This window comes from Desmodus rotundus, chromosome 10 (assembly GCF_022682495.2).
Source record: "Desmodus rotundus isolate HL8 chromosome 10, HLdesRot8A.1, whole genome shotgun sequence".
Taxonomy (NCBI): Eukaryota; Metazoa; Chordata; class Mammalia; order Chiroptera; family Phyllostomidae; genus Desmodus; species Desmodus rotundus.
The window spans coordinates 102,497,793-102,522,287 of record NC_071396.1 but is presented as its reverse complement, the minus strand read 5'-3'; the positions used below and the strand labels follow the sequence as shown (position 1 = coordinate 102,522,287).

General features: G+C 43.6%; 1 protein-coding gene across 5 annotated transcripts in view; it reads left to right on the top strand.

Moving 5' to 3' along the window:
- Positions 1-11,194: 11,194 nt before the first annotated feature.
- The window catches only part of ALPK2 (alpha kinase 2), a 94,461-nt gene continuing 81,160 nt past the window's right edge, over positions 11,195-24,495 (top strand). The window contains exons 1-2 of one of the 5 annotated variants that reach the window (XM_045187680.3): positions 11,201-11,734; positions 22,367-22,482. The gene's annotated coding sequence lies outside the window, so the exon portion shown is untranslated. Of the gene's footprint in view, positions 11,735-22,366; positions 22,483-24,495 lie in introns of all 5 variants that reach the window. The other 4 variants (XM_053912370.1, XM_045187681.2, XM_053912369.2 and 1 more) reach the window with 4 other exon arrangements.

The following is a 24,495-nucleotide window of genomic DNA, read 5'->3' as shown; positions in this document are numbered from 1 at the left end:
ACATTAACCCGAGGAAGGAGCTGTAATTATTCTCATTTACCAAAGGAGGTCAGGGAGATAGAATGTGTCCAGCGTCACACATCCGGGGGAGATGTGCTATTGGGTTGTAGGGAAAAGGTTAAATTGGAGAAATCCATAGTGCTTAGAGGGTCTGAGACATTTTGTCACAAAAGGGGCTGGCCAACCAATGGGTAGTCAGGCACTGTAGCACAAGTAATATTTCTTCAACAGTACAAATGATTCTCTCATTCTCAGGAATTCATTTATTTTGACGGTGCAGTTTTCAGAGTGCAGTAAAATTATTCTCCATTCCCCACCCCCAGGTCTTTGACTAGGTCTGCATCTCTGCTTGTCTGAACTTGTCACATGGGTAAAATGAGGGAGTTGAATTGGTTACTTGTGAAGGGCCCTTGTAGTTTCTTGTTCTTCCAGGAAAGAGGGATTTTCCACTCCCTTTAGACTGGCCATGGACATGGAGTGGAAAAAAAATCCCAGCTGTATCTTGGGTAAGTCTAGACAGGTGTATGTACACAAGGCTGATCCACACAAGGACCAGTAATAGGTGTAGTGTTGTGTCATCCTGGCCAGGAGTCACAAGGAAATGAAGAGACAGGCCTCGAGCCCTCCAGGATGTTGTAAGTGGGGCTGAGCAAACTGTAGTGACTGAGCAGGCAGAGGGAGCAACAAGTGTACTTGGCTGAGGCCGCCTGCTCCTGCTGCTCTAGGCCAGAGTGGATTCCCAGGGAGGAGGCACGCGCAGCCTTGCTTGGTCTTCCCGCCCAGTCTTCTCTGAAAAACTCCCACCATCCCCACCACTGATAGGAAGAACACAGGGAAGTCAAAGCACCACAACAGATGAGCGACACAGGCGTTCAGAGACTGGGGTGCAGGAACTCGGCTTAGCAGCTGCCGGGAGGAGGGGCCCTTAAGCTGAGCCATGAAGGAAGAGGAAGGACAGATGTTAGCAAAGACAGGACAGGAGAGAACAATAGAGAGTGTTTGGGAGAAAACGAAGAGGTGGGCCCGATGGGGATGCAGAGTGCCAGTGGGGAGGGGCCGAGTTCTGGGGGAGCTTTTCTACCTGCAGGTCGAGGTGTTTCAGGCCCGGGAATGAGCTCTCAGGTGGTGCAGCTTAACACCAGTGTAAAACATGCCCTTTTGGAGAAGTCTCTGGGGTGCTAATGACATATGCGGCTGACACCCTTGTCATGGGTTAGACCCTGAACCAGTCACATGACCGATCGGCTGAGGTGAGGGTACGGCTGAAGCTGCTAAGAAAGGTGAGGGGTCTGGGCAGGAGGTGAGCAGAGTGACCCAGAAATGAGATCTCTGTGTCCCTCTGAAATTACCTCTGGGCTGAGTTTCATCACAGGACAATAGGGGACTTGGGAATGGCAGGCTGAGATGTTTTGGTTTTATCCCATTAATGCTGAGGTATCACAGAAGCAAGGGAGATACGGAAAACAGCAGTGTTTCTAGAAGATTGGTCTGATGGCCGGCAGCCCCAGCTGACGGTGGCTGTGGTGGTAGGAAGTGGGGGTGATGGCGGCGGACCTGGAAAATGGAGGTTGGTAGGCTGTTCCTGGGGGGCAGGGGGAGTGGGGCAGAAAAACTGGATTCATACATGACTTCCCCCCTCCCCATGCAGTAAATGAATATGGGGAAGTGCCCGTGGAACACACGCCAGTGTTAACGGGTTGTTACATTATTACCATCACATGTAGCCACATTTGCAGGTGGGGATGATAGTTTTCAACCTTGCAATACAGTTCTGCTTTTGACCTCAGGAAGACAGGTTTGGATGCCTTAAGAGAAACAGGAATGTGACAGAAAAAGAGAAAGAAGGGCCATGTCCTAAGAGTGTAGTTGCAAGGCCTCTGAGGGGGGGCACCAAAGATGGGAGTTTCCTGGGCTGGCAAAACTGAGCCCAGAACTCAGCCACATAAGTCTTTTACACCAAAAAGGGACATAAGGTCATCAAGCTTGGACAGGACTTCAGAATTTAAGGAAAGGAGAGAGGGTAGCTGGGGGTGGACTGTGCTTCAGGGAGCTGTCAGTTAGTTTTGCTGCAGGAAAAAACTTACACTTTTTCTGACAGTTTATCAATGAGGCAGAATTAATTGGTCTTTTCATTGACCATGGAACTATAGAAGTAGATGGTAGGAACAAGAAACATAGTATTTTGCCAAAAATCCTGATTTAAGATCAGGTAACCTTTACTGTGTTTTTTAAATTAATGTTATTGATGCAGAATCTTGTGCATTAAAGTCTTCAAGGCTACCTGGCCAGCAGGTGACGCATGGCCTCCTGACCTTTGCAGAGCTCCCCTGCCACCTTTGCATTTGTAGGAGGATGGGTCATATGTATCTGGTTGCATAAGGGAGCAGCATAATAACACTGTCAAAGGAGCGAGCATCACACGAGGTGCCTGGTGATAATTCTGTCTTAGACATTTGGCTCTGTGGGTACCTGTCACGAGGAGTATCATGTTCAGGAGGATTTATTCACTAGGTCACATGGGAATTGGAATCTGAAGTAATCATACAAAGTCACAGGTTTACCAAGTGGGTCTCATCCTTTTTAATGTGACTCAAGACTAAGATCAGATTAAAGACATTCAAATCACAAAGGAAGAAGTAAAATATCTGTTTGCAGAGGACATGATCTTAGACGTTGAAAACATAGAAGACCACACATGTACAAACATACACACACACTATTAGAACTAATAAATAAACTAAAGTTGCAGGATACAAAATCAACATACAAAGTTATGTTTCTATATGCCAACAGTGAACTATCCAGAAAGAAAATTAAGAAAACAATCTTAATTTACAATAGCACCAAAGAGAATAAAATACTTAGGAATAAACTTAACCAAGAAGATGAAAGATTTGTACATTGAAAACTATAAAACATTGGTGAAATAAATTAAAGCAGAAACAAATACATGGAAAGGCATGCTGTGTTCATGGATTAGTATTAATAATGTTAAAATGTCCATACTACCCAAAGGAATCTACAAATTCAATGTAATGCCTACTGAAACCCCAAAGATATTTTTTACAGAAACAGAAAACAGTCCTAAAATTCATATGGAACCACAAAAGACTCCAAATAGCCAAAACAACCTTGAGAAAGAAGAGCAAGCTAGATGCATCACACTTCTTGATTTCAAACTATATTACGAAGCTATAGTAATCAAAACAGTGTGGTATTGGCATAAAAACAGCCACATAGAACAGAATAGAGAGCCCAGGGGGATAGACTAGAGAGCCCAGAAAGGAACCTGCACATATGGTCAACTAATCTTTGAAAAGGGAGCCAAGAACACGCAGTGGGAAAATGATAGCCCCTTCAATAAATGGTTTTAGGGAAACTGGATATCCACACGTAAAAGAACGAAATCCATAGCCTAACAAACCCTTATCTTTCATCCCCACCAAAAAGTAGCTCCAAACATATTCAATGTTAACATTAGATCTGAGACCGTAAAGCTCCTAGAAGAAAAAATAGGGGAAAATCTTCCTGACGTTGATTTTGGCAATGATTTGTAGGTAGTGAACCAAAAGCACAGGCAACAAAAGCCAACATACGCCAATGAGACTCTATGAAACTAAAGATCTTCTGCACAGCAAAGGAAACAACCAAGTGAGATGACAGCCTACAGCGGGGGAGGGGATATTTGCAAACCATGTATCTGCCAAGAGGTTAATTTAAAAAATGTATAAGGAACTCCTAAAACTCAAAAGCAAAAAATAAAAATGCCAATTAAAAATGGGCAAAGGGTTTGATTAGACATTTCTCTAAAGAAGATATACAGATGGCCAACAGGTACATGAAAAGATGCTCCACATTGCTAATCATCAGGGAAATGCAAATCAAAACCACAGTGAGGTATCACCTCACACCCCTTAGGATTGCTGTTATCAACAAAAAAAAAGATAAGAAGTGTTAGCCAAGTTGTGGAGAAATTGGAGCCCTTGTGCACTGTTGGTGGGGATGTAAAATGGTGCAGCCACTATGGAAAATGGTATAAAGTTTCTTCAATAAATTAAAAATAGAACTCCCATATGATCCAGCAATACTGCATCTGGAGACATATCCAAAAAAAGTTAAGTCATATTTTCTCCTATATTTTCCTCTAGGAGTTTTTCACTGTAGCTCTTCAGTTAGGTCTCTCATCAATTTTGAGTTAATTTTTGTGTATGGTATAAGGTGTCAAAGTTCAGGGATTTTTACATATGGGTATCCAACTGTCTCCCAAATCAAATTGTCAATTTATTGAAAAGACAATCCTTTCCTCTGTTATCTTGGAAAATTTATCAAAAATTAATTGACATATCTCAATTAAAAATTGACATAACTCTAAATGCTTACTTCTGGATTCTCGGTTCTGATACATTTACATAGACTATCCCAGGATATGACAGTACGCCAATATCTCACTGTCTTGGTTACTGTGGCTTTTTGTTAAGTTTTAAAATCAGGTAGTAGAAGTCTTTCAACTTTGTTGTTCTTTTTCAAAATTTTTTTGGCTATTCTAATTCCATTGCATTTTCCTATGAATTATAGGATTGGTTTATTTTACAAAAACTCTGCTGGGATTGTGATAGGGATTGCGTTGCATATATAGACCAATTTGGGGATAATTACTGCTTGGCAATACTGTCTTGCAACCCAGAAACATGGAATGTCTCTCCATTTATTTAATCTTCTTTAATTTCCCTTTTCAATGTTTTCAGTATGCATGCCTTCTTCTAAATTTAAGTATTTTATTCTTATTGATGCTATTGTGAATAGTTCTCTTAATTGCATTTTCAAAGTGTTGCTAGTATATAGAAATGCAACTGATTTTTAGATATTGATTTATATCTTATGACTTTGGTAACCTTTTTTATTAGCTGTAGTGTTTTGTCTCTTGATTCCTTGGGATTTACTACATATAGGATCATATCATCTGCAAATTAAGACACTTTTACTTCTTCCTTTCCAATCTGGATGCTTTACTGTTTTTTCCTTTATTATCCTGCCCAGAAGCCCCTGTACACTTGACAATAGTCAATGTCCTTGCTTTTCTCCTAATATTAGGGAAAAAATAATTCAGCCTTTCATCGTTTAAGTAGAATATTCACTGTGGGTTTTTTTGTTTCATAGATGCCTTTATCAAGTTGAGGAAATTCCCTTCCCTAGTTTGTTGAGAGTTTTTATCATGAGTGGATGTTGTATTTACCAAATGTTTGTTCCACCTCTATGGAGAGGATCATGTGGTTCTTCCTCCTATTAATGGTGTATTACATTAATTGGGTTTCAGTTGTCAAACCATCCTTGCATTACTAGGATAAATTCCAGTTGATCATGGTGTAGAACCCTTCCCTTATGTTGTTCATTTTCGTTTGGTGATATTTTGTTAAGGATTTTTGCATGTATGCTCATGAAAGATACTGGTCTTTAGTTTTATTTTCTTGAGATGTCATTGTCTGGCTTTGGTATCAGGGTAATACTGACCTCTTTTTTCAGCATGAGAGTACTCTGTCCTGTTAACTTATAGGTCTCATAATTTTTTGTTGAAAACCTGACATTTTAGATAATCTACTGTGGTTATTCTTTTTTTTATTGTGGTTATTCTTAATTCCAGTTATCCCCCCACCCTCAGGTGGTTGTTGCTGTTTGCTTTGAAACAAGGATTGAGACAAATCTATGCACTATGTCTCCCGCAAAGTGTGCAGACACATATTTCTACTCAGTTTTCTTTTTAAAATTTTGATGTTTGGCTTCCTAGTGGTCACCCTGTGTCTGCATAGCCCGGTGGCCAGCTAATGATTGCACAGAGGTTGTGATCAATAACCTTGAACCAGTAAAACTTCCATCCTCTGCCAGTGCATCTGTGTGAGTAGGGGAATGCATTCAAGTTACAGCCATTTTCAAGTCTGCTCTGATATTTACTTTCTGCTAGGCCCTTTCATGTCTGCTCTGTGCATGCTGGGAATGTGTGGGTGGATAGCTGAGTCCTCCCTGGTCTGTCTGCACATGCGTGCAGCCTCAGGCAGACAGATGCTTGCCTGGACCCCAATCCCATCATCAGGTTGTTAACCTGCACTCACCTGCTGCTAAGAGTTACTTCCATTGCTAACACACTGGGAAGAGGTGTTGTTCACTGTTTCAAATGCCAGTGAGCCTTCGACCATGACAGTGACATCACCAGTGCTCACAGCCTGCCCTGTCAGAACCTCTGTGACGTGGCAGCTGGGTGGGGGGAGTGGGAGAAGCTCCAGGCAAGAATGGCCTCTTGTTAGTACCTGCGGTTGAGTTCTTCAATCACAAATACTTCTCAAATCCCTGCACGCTTTTGGTTGATTTCCAGAGCACTAAAATGGCTGTTTGTCTGTTTTGTCCATCTTCATAGTTGCTTTTTGGGGAGATTTTCCGCCTTCCTCATTCAGTCACAGCTGAGGTCCTAACTCCCATTTCATGCCATTTTTAATGGGGGAAAATCTGGAGTCTTCAAACCAAAATCTTAACTTTTATACCTATATCAATCTTTTAATTGCAAAGGGTAGACGCCCTGAAAGCAGGAAGGAAACTGAGAATCTTAGATACTATCTGGATTAAAGAAAGGCACAAACTGATCCGGTGCGTTAGCACAGACCAAGTAACATGAAAAAGAGGAGAAGGGCCCGATTGGAACCTAAATTTACTCTGCCTTGCATGGGGTAGTGGTTAAGTACATGGAGGGATGGGGCTTTATATGCAAAGGAAAAAAACAAAAGAAAAAGATCATTTAAAAAAATTGTGGCAAAAATTAACATAAAATTTACGATGTTAATTATTCTTAAGTGTGTAGTTTAGTAGTGTTAAGCATATGAGGTCTGTCTGGAAAAAGTTGAGCCATTGTTAATATAATGAAAATGGTTTGAGTGACATTAGTGTAACCAGGCAACCAAGGAGAGTGGACTGGAATGCACATGTGTGAACAATGACCACTTCACTGTACTAGTCAGTGGGGGCAGTAGGCACCTGAGTGACCATGTGTACTGTGTGGCTGTTGCATTCAAGATAACTGAGTGACTACAGCAACAGATCTGCATCAGTTTTTGTGTTAAGTTTGAACATTCCTCCATGGAAACTGCTCTGATGATTCAGAAGGTAGCAGCAATGGGCAACTGGTGATTGGCAGCCTCATCACGACAATGCACCTGCTCATGCATCACGTCTCGTGCAGAGATTTTGGTGAAACATCAAATCACCCAGGTGACTCAGCCTCCCTACAGCCCAGATTTGGTGCCTTGTGACTTATGGCTTTTCCCAAAACTAAAATCACCTTTAAAAGGAAAGAGATTTCAGACCATCGATGAGATGTAGGAAAATGTGACGGGACAGCTGATGGTGATTGGGAGACCTGTGTGAGGTCCCAAGGTGCCTACTTTGAAGGGGACTGAGGTGTCATTGTCCTGTGTACAATGTTTCTTGTTATCTTCTTTAGTAAATGTCTCTTTTTGATATCACGTGGCTGGGTACCTCCTGGGCAGACCTCACATACACCTTGTTGTGAACAGATCTCCAGAACCTTTTCATCTTGCAAAACCGCAACCCTGTGCTCATTAAACAACTCCCCCTTCTCTTCTCGAGATAATTTTTGTTAAATCAAAATTCATAACTTCTACATGTCAAAACTTCACAAATAAAAGGGCAAACCATAAACTGGGAGACAGAACTTATTTTCAGCAAATTGTATGTTAAGTGCTTTTATGTGTGCAAAAGAGAACCACTCAAGTCGCAAAATTGTCCAAAAAAAATTGAAAAGACCATTCATAAAAGAAAAAGCACCAGTGAACTTATAATACTTCACCTCACTAGTAATCAAAGAATTGTGCATTAAAATACCAGTTTGGCTTCGGAGGTTAGCAAAAGCATTTCCAGTGATAGAGCCCAGTGCCAACTTGCTCTCAGGGGGATGGGCGGGCTCTTACCTGCTGTGGACATGCAGCAGGTAACACCTGCTAGAGTTTTGTTCGGCAGTCTCTTTCCAAACCTTAAAATATGCATAACCTTTCACCCACTGGTGCCACTTTTAACATCCTGTCCTTAGAGAGACGTGCCCAAAGCTTTGTTTACAAGAACGTGTTTCGCGTCATTATTTATAAGAACAAACAAAACATATGTATAAGCAATCCAAGTACCTAACAGTAGAACACTGGCCACAGAGTGTATAACACATTCTAATGACAGAACAGTGTGGAGACTTTCGTAAAGAATTCTTAGCGAGAGGCTTACGATAAGTGAAGAAAAAAAAAGAACATAAAAGAAAACTGTATGCATGAACACACCCAAAGGGAAAATATAAAGAAATATACCAAAACGGTGGCTAGCGATGGGCGGTGGGAAGTTTCAAATTTTCAAAATCAAAATATTAAACATTTTCAGGAATGAGTATGCAATTTTCAGTAATAAGTGTGCATTGCTATTAAAATCAGAAGAAAAGGCTTAAAAAGGGAACTTTTATATAACACTTGCTATACATAACCCATGCAAATCTCTTTAAAAATTTGAAGTTCCATTCCCTGTTCAACTAGTTAATTTGACTTAGTATTTTTGCAATTGGGCCTAGGGTTCAAAATACAACATTGTGAAAATTGGAATTTTGCTTCTAAAAGTTGTAATACTGGTTTTTATGGCTGTTTTATTTTTAAATGAAACTGAACAAACTTGGAATTTTATCATGGAAGTTTGGCTATTTCTCCCAGGTATTTAGACTGTCTTATGTAGTTAAACTGATTAACCTGGTTTTGACACCTGTAGCTTTTGGCAGCTGAAATATGGCATTTCAGGAACATGATGGATTAAATATTTCTTTAAGTTGCTGTGTTCACCTAAGTAGCATTTATAGTTTTGATACTCTGGGACGACATTCATATGTTTGAAAAAGTTCCTCGGATAAAATTGAATTTTTTAACTGTTATTTTGCAAATATTTAAAAACTTGATGTTCTCCTCAAGAATTTTATAGAAATTTGTTACCCAGGGTGAAAAGCACTGTGAAAGACCAGTCTTATCTATGTTAATATTTTCTTCACCACTGTATTTACATTAATACATTTTTTCATCAACCTACCTACCCGAGTGACTGGCAGCCCCTTCAAATACAAGGAACTGAATGAAAGTTGCAAATGCCTAATTCAAGGTCATGTCCACTGAGCAAGGCACCACACATAGAGCAGAAAATTCAAGAACCCCAGGACCCCGGATGGGAATGAGCTATTGAGAGAGGAAGAGTGAGTGGGCGTTGGGGTCCCTCCCCAAGTTTTGCCTGCTCCCTACTCGGGAGAAACCTGCCAGGTTCCTGCTTGGCCCAAGGACCCTGGCAGAAAATCCGATCTGACCTGACATGTGATTGGTACCAAGCCTCAGCCAAGAATGTGCTCTGCTGGGCAGGGCATTTATCACTCGTACCATTAAACATGAACATTTGAGGACCTTCTGTGCCAAGAAGAATTAAATGAGCAGATAAATCCTTCACGTATCCATCCAAGCCCCAGTTTTGGGAGCGAAGAGCAGCTTAAGAACTTAATGAATCTGCTTTAAATATGCAGATTAGTTGGGAACTGACTTAGGCGCCAGTCCTCTGAAAGCCCAGAGGAATCCAACTGCCCATTCATTCGAGAGGCCAAGAAAATGAGGCCCAAAAGGTCTTTCTAGAGAAGCAACTAACAAACATCTGATACAAACATACATTTCCAGTTCTTTACAAATGAAGTCTTTTTTTCCTTCACCTATAGCTTCAGAAAAAGAGATTGCTTAACCCATATTTTCTTACATTCCAAACTGCTTACTGGGAATGATGCTAAACATTTTTATGTCTTTACTTTTAACCACAGACTTGTGTTACTTTTTAGTGCTACCAGAGGGGTACAAATATATGTCTCCTTTTTCTCTTCAACTTCCCTCCTTCTGCCTGCTTCTCTCTCTCCTTCGAGGAATCACAGAAAATTCAGAACGGAGTCCTGGCCGAACTGAGTTTAATCCCATCGTCTCTGTGTCTGATTCTCTTCCATTCCCGCTGCCCTACACCTGAGATTCAAACAGAAGTTCTATGGCTGCAGGCTGATGAGATGAACACGAAAACAAATACTGGCAAATCCAAATCCATTTTATATACATAATAAGTCCTTGCTCCTTAACTTTATTTTACTAGGAGATGTACGCTAGGAGTTGAGGGGGTTCATCGTTCAAATTGTTCGTGAAGAACAGAATTAAGTTTCCTAGTGACTGTGGACTTCTCTCTTTAGGAGTGCCCGGGGAACTCTTCGCCCGAGAGCACGTCGCATCTCTCTCGCTGCTGTGGATGTTGTTTCCTTTTGTCTTCATCCTCTCCTGCCGCTGTGCCCTAATATTTGTTTATCATCCCCCCTTCCTCCTCTCTTCACTCTCAGCTTCAACTTATCTCCTCTTATCTGGAAAGATCCTCTAAAGCACGGACTTGTGCTGTGTAAAGCCAATGTGCTTTTGAGGACTCTAGTGCCCAGGACAGAGGGAATATTTTGGGTTGTGTCCCTTTCAAAGTCACCCACTCCGGCTGCTAATTTTAGCGCTCTCCTTGAGTTTCATAAGAGGTTTCTTTCTAAGTTGTTAGTTTGCAGGTGTAATACATTAAAATACTTCTGTAGAGAGGCAACGTAGTGACAGAACAGTAGTTCTGGATTTTATACGTTCTTTCTTGGATTTGGACAAATTTCAGTAAAAGAAATTCCCACTTTACAAAATCTACTTTGTCAACAACAGGAACAATTCCTGACAATCTGAAGGAACAGGGCTCATGGTATTTCTTCTACGGATTTCTTCTGGTTTTCCTCTACTCTCTTCTTACTAACTGTAGTTAAAATAGGGAGGACAAAATGTGTGTGTGTGTGTGTGTGTGTGTGTGTGATGGGGGGGAGGAGAGAAGAGTGCTGTTGGGGGAGAAGGAGGGAGGGAGGGAGGGGAGGGGAGGGAAGGGATCCTGCCTTGCTGTGGTTTCTGCTTTGCTCAGCCAACTTCAGAGAACGACTGCAATCCCAGTTCTAAATGAACAGCTTATGACTCTTATTTGCACTTCCCCTCTACGCCCCCCCCCCCCCCCCCCCCCCCCCGCAACGGGTGTCCTATGTGAACTTCAGATGCCTGATACCCTCCATAGAACTGCTGGTGTTACTCTGGCCTTAATCACTGTATCAGGCAGCAAGATTTTGCTCTTCTAAGAGGCAAGCAGCTAAACCTGAGGTCCTGCCCGGACTTTGCAGACCGCTGCTCAGTCTCCCAAGACCTCACTGACAGCTCGTCTGGGTTTCATCAGCTCAGTGGGGCTGTGTTTCAGCAGGCCCCTGTGCCAGGGCCTCCCCAGCGTCAACAACAAGTGTCGCATCTACTGCAGGCACAGCCCTCAAGTTTCATCACAGTGATGCTAAAAAATATTCACCAGCTTCAGCAATGACCTAGTTCATTCGAAGGCAGGGAAAAATGCTCTTCTTCCAGAACTTCCCTGGACATGGAATCTTCCCTCTTAGGAAGCTAGGAGCTTTCCTGGAAACAGCCCCAACGGTGCTTTGACCCGTTCGTGGAAAAGACCCTGAGCCCTGCAGGTCCTCTGACTCCCCAGGCCCAGGGGCAGGGACACCCAATCAGTGCCTCCCATGCAGCCGGGGGAGCCCACGGCCGAGCCGGCTCTCCTATCACGTCTCTGGGACAGACAGTATTGAAAAGTAAGTATTTAGACTTTGGTTTTTGCATAAGGAGTAGCTGTGCTTTCAATATGTGGTTGTTTGCATTTTCTACGACAGGGAACAAAGCAGACTGTGTCCTTATAAAATAGAACGAGATGGAACAAGTCAGGGCTCTGGGGGGTTGAAAACAGCCAGATTCTCATTTTCAGTTTGGGCCCTTTTGGGGAAAACATTATTATTTTTTGTCTGCTTCTTTCGGCTTGACAATAATTTTAAAAGATTCTTTCACACCATGGTTATCTCAACAATTAGAAAAGCAAGCAATACAGGATGACTTGAGGGAGTGATTTATAAAGATTTTACAAAGTAACACGAAAAACTGAGGTAACTCTCCAGGTAACTCGGGCCCCAGATACCTTTGCCTGAAATATTTGAGCATCATGGTCACACGTTACTCCTTTCCCTTGGGTTATCGTGATGATTGAAGCCCCCCCCCCCCCTTTCTGAGTGGACACAGCGGCCTCTCAACTGACCACAGGAATCACGTTACTGAAAAGCTATCGGGCATTTCAAAATGGCTGCTGTAAACATTCATTGAGGCATTAAAATAGATCTTCTTTCCTTTCCTTTTTTTTTTTTTAATTGCGGTAAGAACACTTAGCATGAGATCTACCCTTTTAACACATTTTTAAGTGTGCAGTATGGTATTGTTAACTAGAGGCATGATGTTGTACTCGAGTTGTTACCTGGATTTTTAAAAAAATTAACACAGAAAGTCAACCCCCAAATTCATTGATTAAATGGCACCACCGCCGTGTTACCCTTTGATGAACACATGCAGACCTGACAGCCCCTGACGAAGGGTGTCCGTTACAGAGCTCTGGCCATCATGTAAAAATAGATAGAAGCAAGAACAGCATTTAGAGCCGCTCTTGCTCTCAGTGTTTCCTTCCACAACCTTTTCCTCGAGTAAAGGCAGGCTTCATTGCTTTGTTTTGTTATTTTAAAGATTAATTAACCAGGAATGGTTAGAGACGTTTTCCAACAGCATCGCAGCTAAGAGTAAATTGAATGAGCTTCTTTGCTGTGAGGCTTCTGAACTGAAACCCAAGCTGTTATAGGCTACTTCTGAATTGACAGATGGACAAATCCTGTGTTAAAAGTCACTAATGGTCAATAAACACATTCAGATCTTGGAAACCCAGATTTAAAACAAACTAAATGTGTTTTAGCTCTCAAATTACATTGCCCTTTTGAAGTTTTTGCAAAACATTTGATCACAGTTTGGGGAAGATTTTTAGGTATGGCTGAATTCCTATTTTCATCATCTGCAAAGATCATTCCCTTCCCTACCTGCCCCTCCTCCCACACCTTTAATTCAGTTCTAACAGCCTCATGCACACCTACTTGTAGGTTTCAGCCCGTGCAGGGAAGATGCCATAGAGTATCCGAATCCAGGTGGAGGTGGGGAGGAGCTGGTGGCGCTGAGGAACCAAGCCCAGGCTCTGGGGTCGGAGTTGGAACCAAGTCCTGCCTCCAGCCCGGTTTTTCAGCCTGTGTTTTCACCTGTAAAAGGAAGAGAACAGCATCCACTTTGACAGGGTTGGTGTGGGATTGGAAGAGTAAACTCCCCTAAACCATCTGTCACATTGTCGTTTTTCCACGTGGCTCGTCCTCTCGGCTCATTATAAACTTTCTCTCCCCTAAAATTTCAGAAAGCTTTCATCATATGAACTATAAAGGAATAGAAACTACACATTTTTGACACTAGTGTAATGATTAAACAAAAACGACATAGAAAATTAGACTGTTTTTGAGGAAATTCTGTACTTGAAAACAGTGTTTGAGAGCAAAATTCAAAAAGAGATTATATTTTAGAATGCATCTACAATAAATAAGAAAAAGCATTTTTGTCTGAAAATGGTTGATGATGTATTTAGTACCTAAAAAGAGAGGTAGAGATTTATCAGTGTCACCTGGAAATGCTTTTTAGTATGTAACAGTACCATGTTTAAGTGAGTTTCCATGAGTCTGCAGGAAGAGAAGGTTGAGCGAAATCTCCGCATACGAGATGATGCCTGTGGTTATTATGGAAGCTCAGGCACAAGCCAAGCCTTTCCTCAAAGATTATAGTGGGTCCCTGCATAGGCTCCCTTTCTGCTTAGACACAGGCATTGTAGAGTGAGCGGGGAGAGAATGCTCTGCGATGGACGAGCTGTTGGGTGGCTGAGCAGAGACCATCGCTCAGGGTCATCTCAGGGGCAGTGGCTGGAATTTCAAGGTCAGTGACGAGGGTTCATGATGAATAGGATGCTCCCTTGTTCTGGGATGAGGATGAGAGTCAGGCACAGGGGGATGATGCAGAGAAGAGTCACAGCTCATGCAACAGCTCTGAAGGTTTTATCAATGTCTTCATCCTCGCCCTTTTGTCCTGACTGAGATGCCCCATAGCTTTCATCCAGGCACACCAGAGCATCTTGATAAACTCTTTGCTACTGTGACTGACAGGTTCACAAGGGACTCTGTTATTCTGGGTTGAATTCTGCCAAAAAGAGAAATCTGGAAATTCAGAAATGTAAAAAAAAAACTGGGGAGAAAGAGATCATGTTATCTTAGGGTTGGCAAAAATGAAAGAGTAAATGCCCAACCTGTGTGACGGAAAAGAACATTCAAACATGTTTAGAGCCGCTGTTAAGTTTCTGCCAACACACGCCCACCTGGGACGGCCTAGGATGACCTGGAGACTTTGGACATCAGGTCGAAAAGATAGACACAGGTTGAAGAGATGGTTCCAAATCATTCCCTTCTGAATATAGCACCCTATTCCTTCCAGGGCCATGTCCTCTAGGGCTGCTGCCAGCACGACCAGGGTCACTCGATTCACCTTGATCTTCACTTGGTCTTCAGTCCCGCTCTTAGGTAACCAGGCTCATCCGCTCCTCAGTCAGTAGTTTAACACCTTCCTCTAGTCCAGTGGCTCTCCAGCTTGAAAGTGCAGCAGACGCTAGAGAGCCGGTCAAAACACAGGTGACCAGACCCCTCCCACAGAGCTTCTGATTCAGAAGGTCCCAAGAATTTGCATTTCTGACAAGTTTCCAGGTGATGCTGATGGTGTGGTCCAGGGACCACACTCCTGAATGCCACTGTTTTAACCATTTCTTTGGCCTGTGCTTCCTGAAGAAAACCTACTTAGGCTTGTTCTTTTTGATCACTAAGCTGCCCACTTCTCAGAGATGCAGAGGCCCAGCCACACTCTGCTAGAACCGTGGAGAAGATAAACCCATCAGGTGTTCTGTGGGCAAGCAGTGTACAGTGGGGCGCGCCTGTGGGGAATACTGAGTTTGGGGAGGAGACGCTGAGGGGGGCTGTCAGTCTTCTGGATGGGGGCTGGTTTTTATCCAGCTGAAGCTATCAGGGCAGGCTTCGAGGGCGAGCTAACGCTTGAGCTGGGGTTTGAAAACTTGTGGGATTTAAACATACGGAGATGGAAGGTGATCTTTCTGTAAAAAGGAAAAAACAACAATTAAAAAAAAACCATGGAGGGCAGAAAGGGAGAGGATGCGAATGGAAATCAGAAATTCATTTGGTTAGGCTAGGCTTTCTACAGTGGTCCTCAGAACTTCCTTGGAGAAGCATTTTTTGATTAAGCCATCTAATCTTAAATTCTTTACCTCCATCTATAAATTGGTGAAGGCATGTCTGACGTAGAGGTCTGGAATGGAGGGCCAGTGGGAGGAATTACAGGCACCATGGGACAGGAGAAGGTATGGATGCTTTAGTGTGCTTTTTAGCAGTAACAATCAAAACTCAGCTCCGACTAGCTTAAATGGTAGTGGGGATTTATTGCTCACACAACTGAAAAGTCCAGGAGTTTGGTTACTACCCTGGCTCTGGTTCTCTGCGTTTCTGGAGACTCCTCTGCTCTTCTCTGGGCTTTGGTTTCAACCTCAGGCTGGCTTTCTCAGTCTCAAATGGTTATCACCTCCCCTGGGGTCTGCAGTGCTTTCAGTTCCCAGTATAGAGGACAGAGTGAAAGACCGAAGCTTTGCACTGATTGGATTGCCCCTGAACCATTTTCTGGAGAGAGGCATGTGCTGATTGGCTCAGACTTATTCATAAACCAATCACCAAGTGAGAGTACTTGATCAGTTTAGACCAGTCAGCACCTGCAAAGCAGGAAGGGCAAGGACCATCCCACCCATCACCAGGCGTGAACAGTGGAAGAGGCTGGAATAGAGTTAGCAGGACAAGTGAAATGGTTCCTTTAGGTGGTTTGGGACATTTTGGAGCAAGGCCTCTGAAGTCATACTGTCTCAACCCTTAGTGATCAGGTTAACCACGGGCAGCTTCATGCTGTAAAGATTTAGGATGGGCCTCTTGTGAATTCCAGCCCAGACATGTTAACATGGTCCTGCCTTTGAAGGGAATGAGGCCTTGGATGCAGCACCCCCTTCCTCCCCAAGTCCCTGCCATCAGCTGTGGTGCTCTTATTCTCTAAGGCACACTTTACTAAAGAAAATTAGCTAAAGAATAATTTTAAGAAATTCAGAAAACAGGGCAAATGGAGGCAAAAATAAAAAGTTTTCTTCTAAGAGCTCCAAGTGTCTGGGCATAAGGAGGGCGGTAGAAGATAAAGCTGACGCTCTCCGAAGCCCCTGTCCACTGCTGGCCTTGTTTAAGCAGACCCGCTGAGAGGTGGTTTGTTCGGTCTAACAAATCCAGGCTCAGTTCCCACAGCAGGGGCAGGCTCACCCTTGCCTGCTACAGGGCAGGGAGGGGGCAGAGGAGAACCGGGCCTGTCCTGGGCCCTCCCCTCTACTGCAGGACTGAAATCCCACAGGGAAATGCCACACCTCTTGGTCTCATTGAACATGAACGCTCTCCAAAGGAGTGGCTCTGGTTTTTGCTGGGGGTCCGGGGATGTGGAGGGAGCACGAGGACACAGGGAGCCTGGGAGAACGTGGAGGACAGACAAGGGAGGAGGAACCAGCCAGAGCTGGCGATGCCCCTGAGACACAGGCCTGCATTGGACACAAGGCCCAGCCCGCTACGTTCAACCTCAAACCAGTGATCTTTACCAGTGAATTCAGACAAGCTGGTCTCATTAACAAAGCTGCCACGCGCTGTCTGTTTCTAGCCTCTTGGTCTTTCCTCTCTTGCCAGCCTGTCCCCTGAGAGAGGACAAGGATGAAAGATAGGCAGAGGAATGTGTCCTGTCCACACAGGAAGCTGAAATCAGAATCAAGACTCAGGGACTTGGCTCCGAACACGCTGTGTATCCTCGGAAAAGTTGCTTCACCCGCCTTTGCCTCCGGGGCTCTCTCACAGGTTTCATTTAACCTGGATCTGGGTTTTTTGGTTTTGTTTTGTTTTTAAGGCTCTCTTTAAAGAATTGGAAACTGCCGCAGATTTTAAGTAGCGGAGGAGAGGAGTACCAGTGGGGAGACTGTCTGTATTTCACCTTGAAAAGAAAGTTCAGAACAGGTCAGGAGAGCGGCGTCGCAGCGACAGCTGTGCTCACACTTCCCTGTGTCTGTCTGTGAGCCGGCACACTGCTGGGCACACGCAGTTGCTCACTACTAATATTTAAAAGTTAAACTGTATTTGTCTATTGGGTCACATTTGTAAACGACATGCAGACATCGTCACTGTCCTCAGCTAGCATCCCTCCCTTCCTCCAGGTCCTGGGCCTGGGGGCCACCAGGTTACCAGTTTCCTGTGCACTTCTAGATTCACTATGTGTATACAGAAGCATATTAGAATATTATCTTTTTGCTTATACTAGTGAGAGCATACTCTACACGCTCTTCTATACTTTGTTCATTTCACCTATCAATTTATCTTGGAGATTATTCCATATCAGTGCATATAGAACTGCTTTATTATTATTATCATTTTTAATCCTCACCCAAGGATATGTTTATTGATTTTCAGAGGTGGGGGGAGACAGAGAGAGAGGCATTGATGGGAGAGAGAAACATCGATTGCGTGACTCCCACCCTGTAGGTGCCCTGACCAAGGGGGGACTGAACCCACAAACTTTTGGTGTATGGGATGATGCTCCAATCAACTGAGCCACCCAGCCAGGGCAGAACTGCCTTATTTTTTAATGCCCAGTGCTATTAAAAATGAAAAACTCCATTGTATAGAGATACTATAACTAGATTTCTATTATTTTATTTTTTCAACTCCTCTTGGTAGACATTTACGTGACTTCCAATCTTTTGATTACACAAGCTTTGCTGCCAGGAATATAATAGGTGCTTATTAAATGTCTTCTCCTTCTTTCTCTATTTTAACAATTAACCTTACTGAGGCAACTTTGCATAGCGGGTAAGTGTTCAGGGATGTCTTCAGTAATTTGGTCAAGATGTGCGACCATCGCCATAGGTCAATTTTTAGAATATTTTCATCACCCCAAACGATCCCTTGTGCACATTCATTGTTAATTCGTGTTCTCGCCACTGCCTCCACCTCCAGCGACCACTAATCTACTCTGGGCTCTACAGCTTCTTTTGGGCATTTTATGTAAATGGGATCATGTAATGTGTGGTCTCTTGTGCCTGGCTTCTTTCACCGAGCAAATAATGACAATGGTTTTGAGGTCTGTCCATGTGGGCACATGTATCATCCTCGTTTCTTTTCATTATCCCACGGTATTCCATTGTAGGGCTATGCTGAATTTTGTCTGTCTGTTCACTAGTTGGACATTTAGGTTATTTCCAATTTTTGGTAATTATGAATAACCCTGCTAAGAACATGTGTATGCAAGTCTTTGTGTGGGTATATGGTTTCATTTCTCTCGAGTGGATACCTAAGTGTAGAATTTCTGGGGTTTTTTTTTTCATGTATGTTTAACTTTTTAAGAAAGTGCCAAACTGTTTTCCCAAGTGTCTGAACCATTTTACATTCCCACTAGCCATGCTTGAGGATTGTTTTTTTCCATGTCCTCCCCTACATTTGGCGATTTCATTGTAGCCAGCCTAGTGGATGTGAAATGCTCTTTTATTGTGGTTTCATTTGCATTTCCATAATGACAAATGATGTTGCGCATCTTTATAAGGGCTTACTTTCTTGCCTCTATTTCTCACACACAGCCCTAAAATCATACCCAAGAGAGAGCACCGTGCTTGAGCTCCAATACTTGGAACTCTTCCCCGAGCCCTGGCACTTACAGGCAGTAGGGAATTAGGTTTGTTATATCAACCCATCAAAGTCACCTTAAGCTTCCAAGTCACTGTCTGTGACATACCTGGTAGTAGAGCTGTGAGGATCCAATGCCATGATGTCTACGAAGTGCCCAGCCTGGGGGCTGACAGAGACGGAACCCAAAACACGTTAGCTGTCTCTCTCCACCCATCTGCCCCCTTCCACCCCCCCCCCGAAATTTCCCGACCCATCTTGGGGAGGGTACTTCTCCCTAACCAATAGGGGAGTGGTATTAAGTGGCAGTGGGTGTGGTGCCCAAATCTATAGTAACTCACGTGGCAAATTTGGAACCCAAATGCCATTGGATTAGGCTGGGTAATCAGAACTAATCCCTCCTGTCCCCAGCGAGAAGGCGCTCAGACAGCTGGTGATCCAGAAGAGATGGTTACCGTCACCTGCGTGTGGCTGAGTGCTCTTCCCCGACCCCTTCGGTTGACAGCAGCCACGCCACCTGCCTTCTGTGTCGGGGGCAGATTAGCCAAAATAAAACCTGACTTCAGTCGGGAGCTTTAAATGTTTGAAGAATTCTCCTGTAACCTCTCCCTTGTTCTCCTCCAGGTTTTATAATTTTGCTGATGTTAAACCCAAAGTCCCTGATGGCAGTGAAAACCTGTACGGTACTTACTATGCCCTTCAGAAGAGTTTTGTACATCCTCACTTCATTTTCCTAACAGTCAAATGAACTTGTTGCTGCTCCTCTTTTAGTTTTGCAGATGAGGGAACAGGCAGAGAGAAGAGAAGCTAGTAAGCGGCAGAGCTAAGATTTGAACACAGGAATCTGAGCCCTGCCTCCCTATATCTTTCTCCTATTATGTTAAGGGTTCTACCCAATTTAGAGTATCTATCGAAAAGTAATATGTGTGCCCTGGCTGGTGTGGCTCAGTGGATTGAGTGCCAGGCCTGCGAACCAAAGGGTCACTGGTTTGATTCCCACTGAGGGCACATGCCTGGGTTGCAGGCCAGGTCCCCAGTAGGGGGCGTGAGAGAGGCAACCACACATTGATGTTTCTCTCCCTCTCTTTCTCCCTCCTTTTCCCTCTCTAAAAATAAATAAAAATCTTAAAAAAAAAAAGACTGTAACTTTTAAAAAAAGTAGTATGTGAATACTGTTTTGTCCAGCAATTCCATTTCCAGGTAGTTCATCTAAAGAACCACTTAAGTGCCCAAAGAGGCATGTACCACACCGTCCTCTGAGACACATCTGTCGGTCTGAAAAACTTCTCTCAGCCAAGACACACGTCATCAACACAAGAGCATATGGGTTGAGTGTTGTATTGCCACTCACACTGATATCACTGAGCAGTTTTTAAAAAATGATGCAGCCCCTTGTGGGTTGGCTTGACCTTGGAAGACTGCCAGAACTGACTATTAAGTAACATAAGCCAACTGCATGGTAAGTATTCACAGTTCATGATTATATATGTAAATGGATAGAAAGATGCCTGAAAGGACAGCACACACTTCCTCTTGGGGAAGTAATGAGGTGAGGGATGGTGCTTATGGGAGACTTTACCTTTCTATGTTTTTCAAAGAATATGAATGCAAGGTAATATGAATTAAAGGTAAATTTTTAAAATCCTCACTTGAGGATATGTCTTATTGATTTTAGAGAGAGAGGAAGGGTGAGGGAGAGAGAGAAACGTTGATGTGAGAAACATCGACCAGTTGCCTCCCATAGGCGCCCCGATCAGGGATCAAACCCACAACCTCAACCTATGTATGTGCCCTAACTGGGAATTGAACCCACAACCTTTTGGTACATGAATGATGCTCCAACCAACTGAGCCACTCAGCCGGGGCAAAGATAAAAAAATTTTTAAAAGAAAGCACACAGCTAAAAAAACAAAAATCACGCAAATCTTGTCATCTTTGTGGTTAACATGTTCTCTCTCCAAGGTTGTCTATGAACCCACCACGGCCCCTTCTCCTAAAGTCATTAATTCAGTATTGGTTGTCCATTCCTAGCAGAGGATGATAAATCTGTCTTCAAGGGTTCTCACCTTCAAAGGAGCCAAGAAACATGAAACACGCCTGACTTAACTGTTCTTTCCTTTAAAGTCAGCGCCCTGGGCCTCTGGTGTCTGAACCAGCTATGTGAGTCAACTGATGTGTTTGTCAGAGTTGTAACCTGTGGGACTTCGCTGTCAGGAAGCAGTCACCTGGGGAGGAGTCATAGATGACGCATGAGGTCCTCAATGTCAACCCAACTCTTGACAGCTGGATTTGTCCTGCCTTCCAGCTCCATCCATAGTGGTGGACTCTGAGAATGGGGATGGAAGGGGTCACGTCTTGTAAATTACTACTACAGAGGGCTGTGATACCAGGACACATGTTTAGGCATTAATTGGTCAATCACTTTAAAAGAACATCATTGTGGTAACCCACAGCCGAAAAGGAAATTGAAACAAGTGAAGTCTTTCTTCATAGTCTAATGATTGCCATCTTGGAAACCATCGACATACATTATTTTAATTTTTAGAACATTATCATTATCTCACTCTACAGATGAGGAACCAGACTGAGTACCTCAACCATGTACCTGGAAGAGCTGGGTGTAGATTTGTCCCTGGCAAGGGACAAAACCTGGGTTTGGCCCATAGTCCTACGCTGCATGCTAGTCAGGAGAGTTTCCCAGTCATGAAAGCCTCTTCCCTGCCCCCTGAGCCCCCCTTCTTTGGGCAAGGCTCCTAGGAATGTGGTGAGCCAGGGTGTCAGCCCTTTGCCTCAACAGCTGTTCCTAGGAAGGATCGAAGATCAGCCATAAAAAGAACTGAAGTGCTGGTACCCGCTACAACATGAATGAACCTTGAGAAGATGCTAAGAGACAGAAGCCAGTCACAAAGGACCACATGTTGTATGATTCTGTTTATATAAAATGTCCAGATGAGGCGAGTCCACAGAGGCAGAAAGTAGGTTAGGGATTGCCTAGGGCTGTGTGTGTGTTGGAGGGGAGGATGGGAAGATGGGGAGGTGAAAACCTAGGGGTGTGGGATTCTTTCTGAGGTGATGGGAACGTTCTAACACTATTTGCGGTGATGGTTGCACAACTCTGAATATATTGACAGCCACTGAATTGCACATTTGAAAGTGGGTGAATTGCGTGTGAATTACATCTCTTCAAAGCTGTGAAAAAAGAAGTGTTGCAGAGATACCAGCATCATGACTGCCAGTCAACAAGTCAGATGAGCTGGTGTTTCCAACTTGAGGCTGCACTAAAATAATAATAATAATAATAATAATAATAACAACAACAATATAATAAACAATATTATAATAAACAATATGATTATATTGTTTATTATATTGTATATAAAATATAATAAAAATAATACTGCTAACATTTACTGAGCACGGACTTTTGTTCTGGGCACTGTACTAAGTAAGTGCTTTACAGGTAACAACTCATTTAATTTTCATAGCAACCTATGAAGCATCTACAACTATTAACCGTTCATATTGCAGTTGAGGAATCTGAGGCACAGAGAGATTGAGCTAGTAAGGAGGGGAGCCGGAATGCGAACCCAGAGAATCTGGCTCTGCTGCTCGGAACCTCCTGTGCTCTGCTGCCATTCACAATGGTAAGTGGCAGTGTTAGGACTAACACTTCTGACTTCTGGTCCACTGCTTGTCTTGGATGGTGAAGCCTGCCTCTGTGCCATGTCCAAATCAATGCGCTACCTGGGGACCCAAGATGTAGAAATTGCATATTCCTCATCTCTGGGGGAATTTACCAGACCGGCAATAAATGCACAGAATATCTTTATTCAGGGGATGATTCCAAATCTCAGACTCTTTGTCTCTCTATCTTTTGTTTTTTCTCCCTCTCATTTTTGCCAAAGCTGCGTTTTTGTAGATTTGCCAACACTTGTCCCATTTTATACTGATTCAAGGACAGTAGGTGAGATCGTGAATATGATTTGCACTTGTAGTTGTGAAATACCGTAAAAAGTTTAAAATTGGAGTTCGACTCCATTCGTTCTCTCTTACACGTATTGTAGCCCGGTAACTCTTTGTTCAGTACCCGGGAGAAATATCGACTCTTCATGTCAAATCCAATGCCCAGCTCGGGCTCCCACCACCAGCCCAAACCTCCAGCCCGGGATGAGCACATGTGTTGGTGTTAACAGAAAGGCTTCCTTCCTCACATGTTCAGCAGTGACAGGACAGCAGGTCACCATTCACTTTTCTGGTTCTCTGTGTATGTCGGACCCACACTTGGTCTGGCTTTGTGATTCATACAATGATTCAACAACACTCACCACGTTTTCTTCCAACATTTTCAGTCTGGTGCAAGACAGCTAGCATAAAAATTGCCCCTTTGATTTTTTTTTTTTTTTAGATACTTCTTTCAACCTAGTTGAGAACAAGTTTTCCACTAGACATTCTAACACCTTCTAAGTAGACACGAATACATATCGAATCTGGCCTTTTTATACTAAAGAGAACCCTCCAATTCCTTAACCACCAAAAGTACTTGCCACTTAATCTGGGATGGAGGTGTCTGTTTACCACCTTGCAGATGAATTTTCTTTCTCTTCCGTGCAACTAACTTACCACCTGCACTGAGAGGGACCTGTGATTCTTTTAAAGATAACACATGTTAACCAGGGACCCCCCAGTGGTCCAATCTCAGCATGCTTGCATTTAAAGTGTCCTATAACTAAAAATAACTAGAAATGCAATTCATAATCACAGAGCAAAATTCCTTAAAATCCTCTTCCTAATCTCTCTGGCTGCATCTCCCCCACATGTCCCCGCAGCTCTTCAAACTTCTCTCCCGGCCATGTGCTTGGTCCCACACCCCAGTGCTTTTTTCCCTTTTTCCTGCTAACATACAACTTCTTCAGTTTGCGGCTTTTTCTACCCTTTATGTGTGTTAGTTAAACCTCAGGTCTAAGCACAAGGTTGGGTCCTGCACATACTCTTCCTGATAAAGGGAAGTGTATTCTCCTAAGTCAATTTTTTTTAACCCTGGTATTTAGAGGGCTTGGCAGTTTGGGAATGCGTTTTCCGCTTTCAAGGACTGAAAACAGAACATCTGTAGATTAAGGAAATGCCGTGGGGACACCAGAAGCTGCAGGGGTGGCCTCAGAGCGCAGGGCTGGCAGGCGTTGGTGGGCACAGTGTTCCACGGGAGGCGTCTACCAGGTGGGACATGCCTCCTGGGCCCACGGTCTGTGCCTTCACACAGGGCCCTGAGTTCAGAAGGGACCCAGGGCTCGGTTTAACACTCTGCCATTGCCATCTTAAATATCTTACACATACCTGAACAAGAAACCCCTCACTTTCTTGAAGCAGGTCCTGCAAATGACGTAGCCGGTCAGAGCAGAGGCCAGGTCCTCACACGTTGTTTACCTCCCATCCCGATTCCCCGCTGAATGCTCACTTCCTGCCAGTCGGGAGGTTTCAGGGGCTGGGCAAACCTTGAACTGTTGTCCGGGAACTTGTCTCCACCAAGCGGTCCCTCGGGGTTTCTGGAACAACCTGAAACAGTGACAGGGAAGTGGGAGGTTAGGTTCTGCATGGTTCAGGGGCTGTTACACCCACGTGGGGAGGGGCTGCCCCTTCTATACTATAGCTGTGGCAGCTTA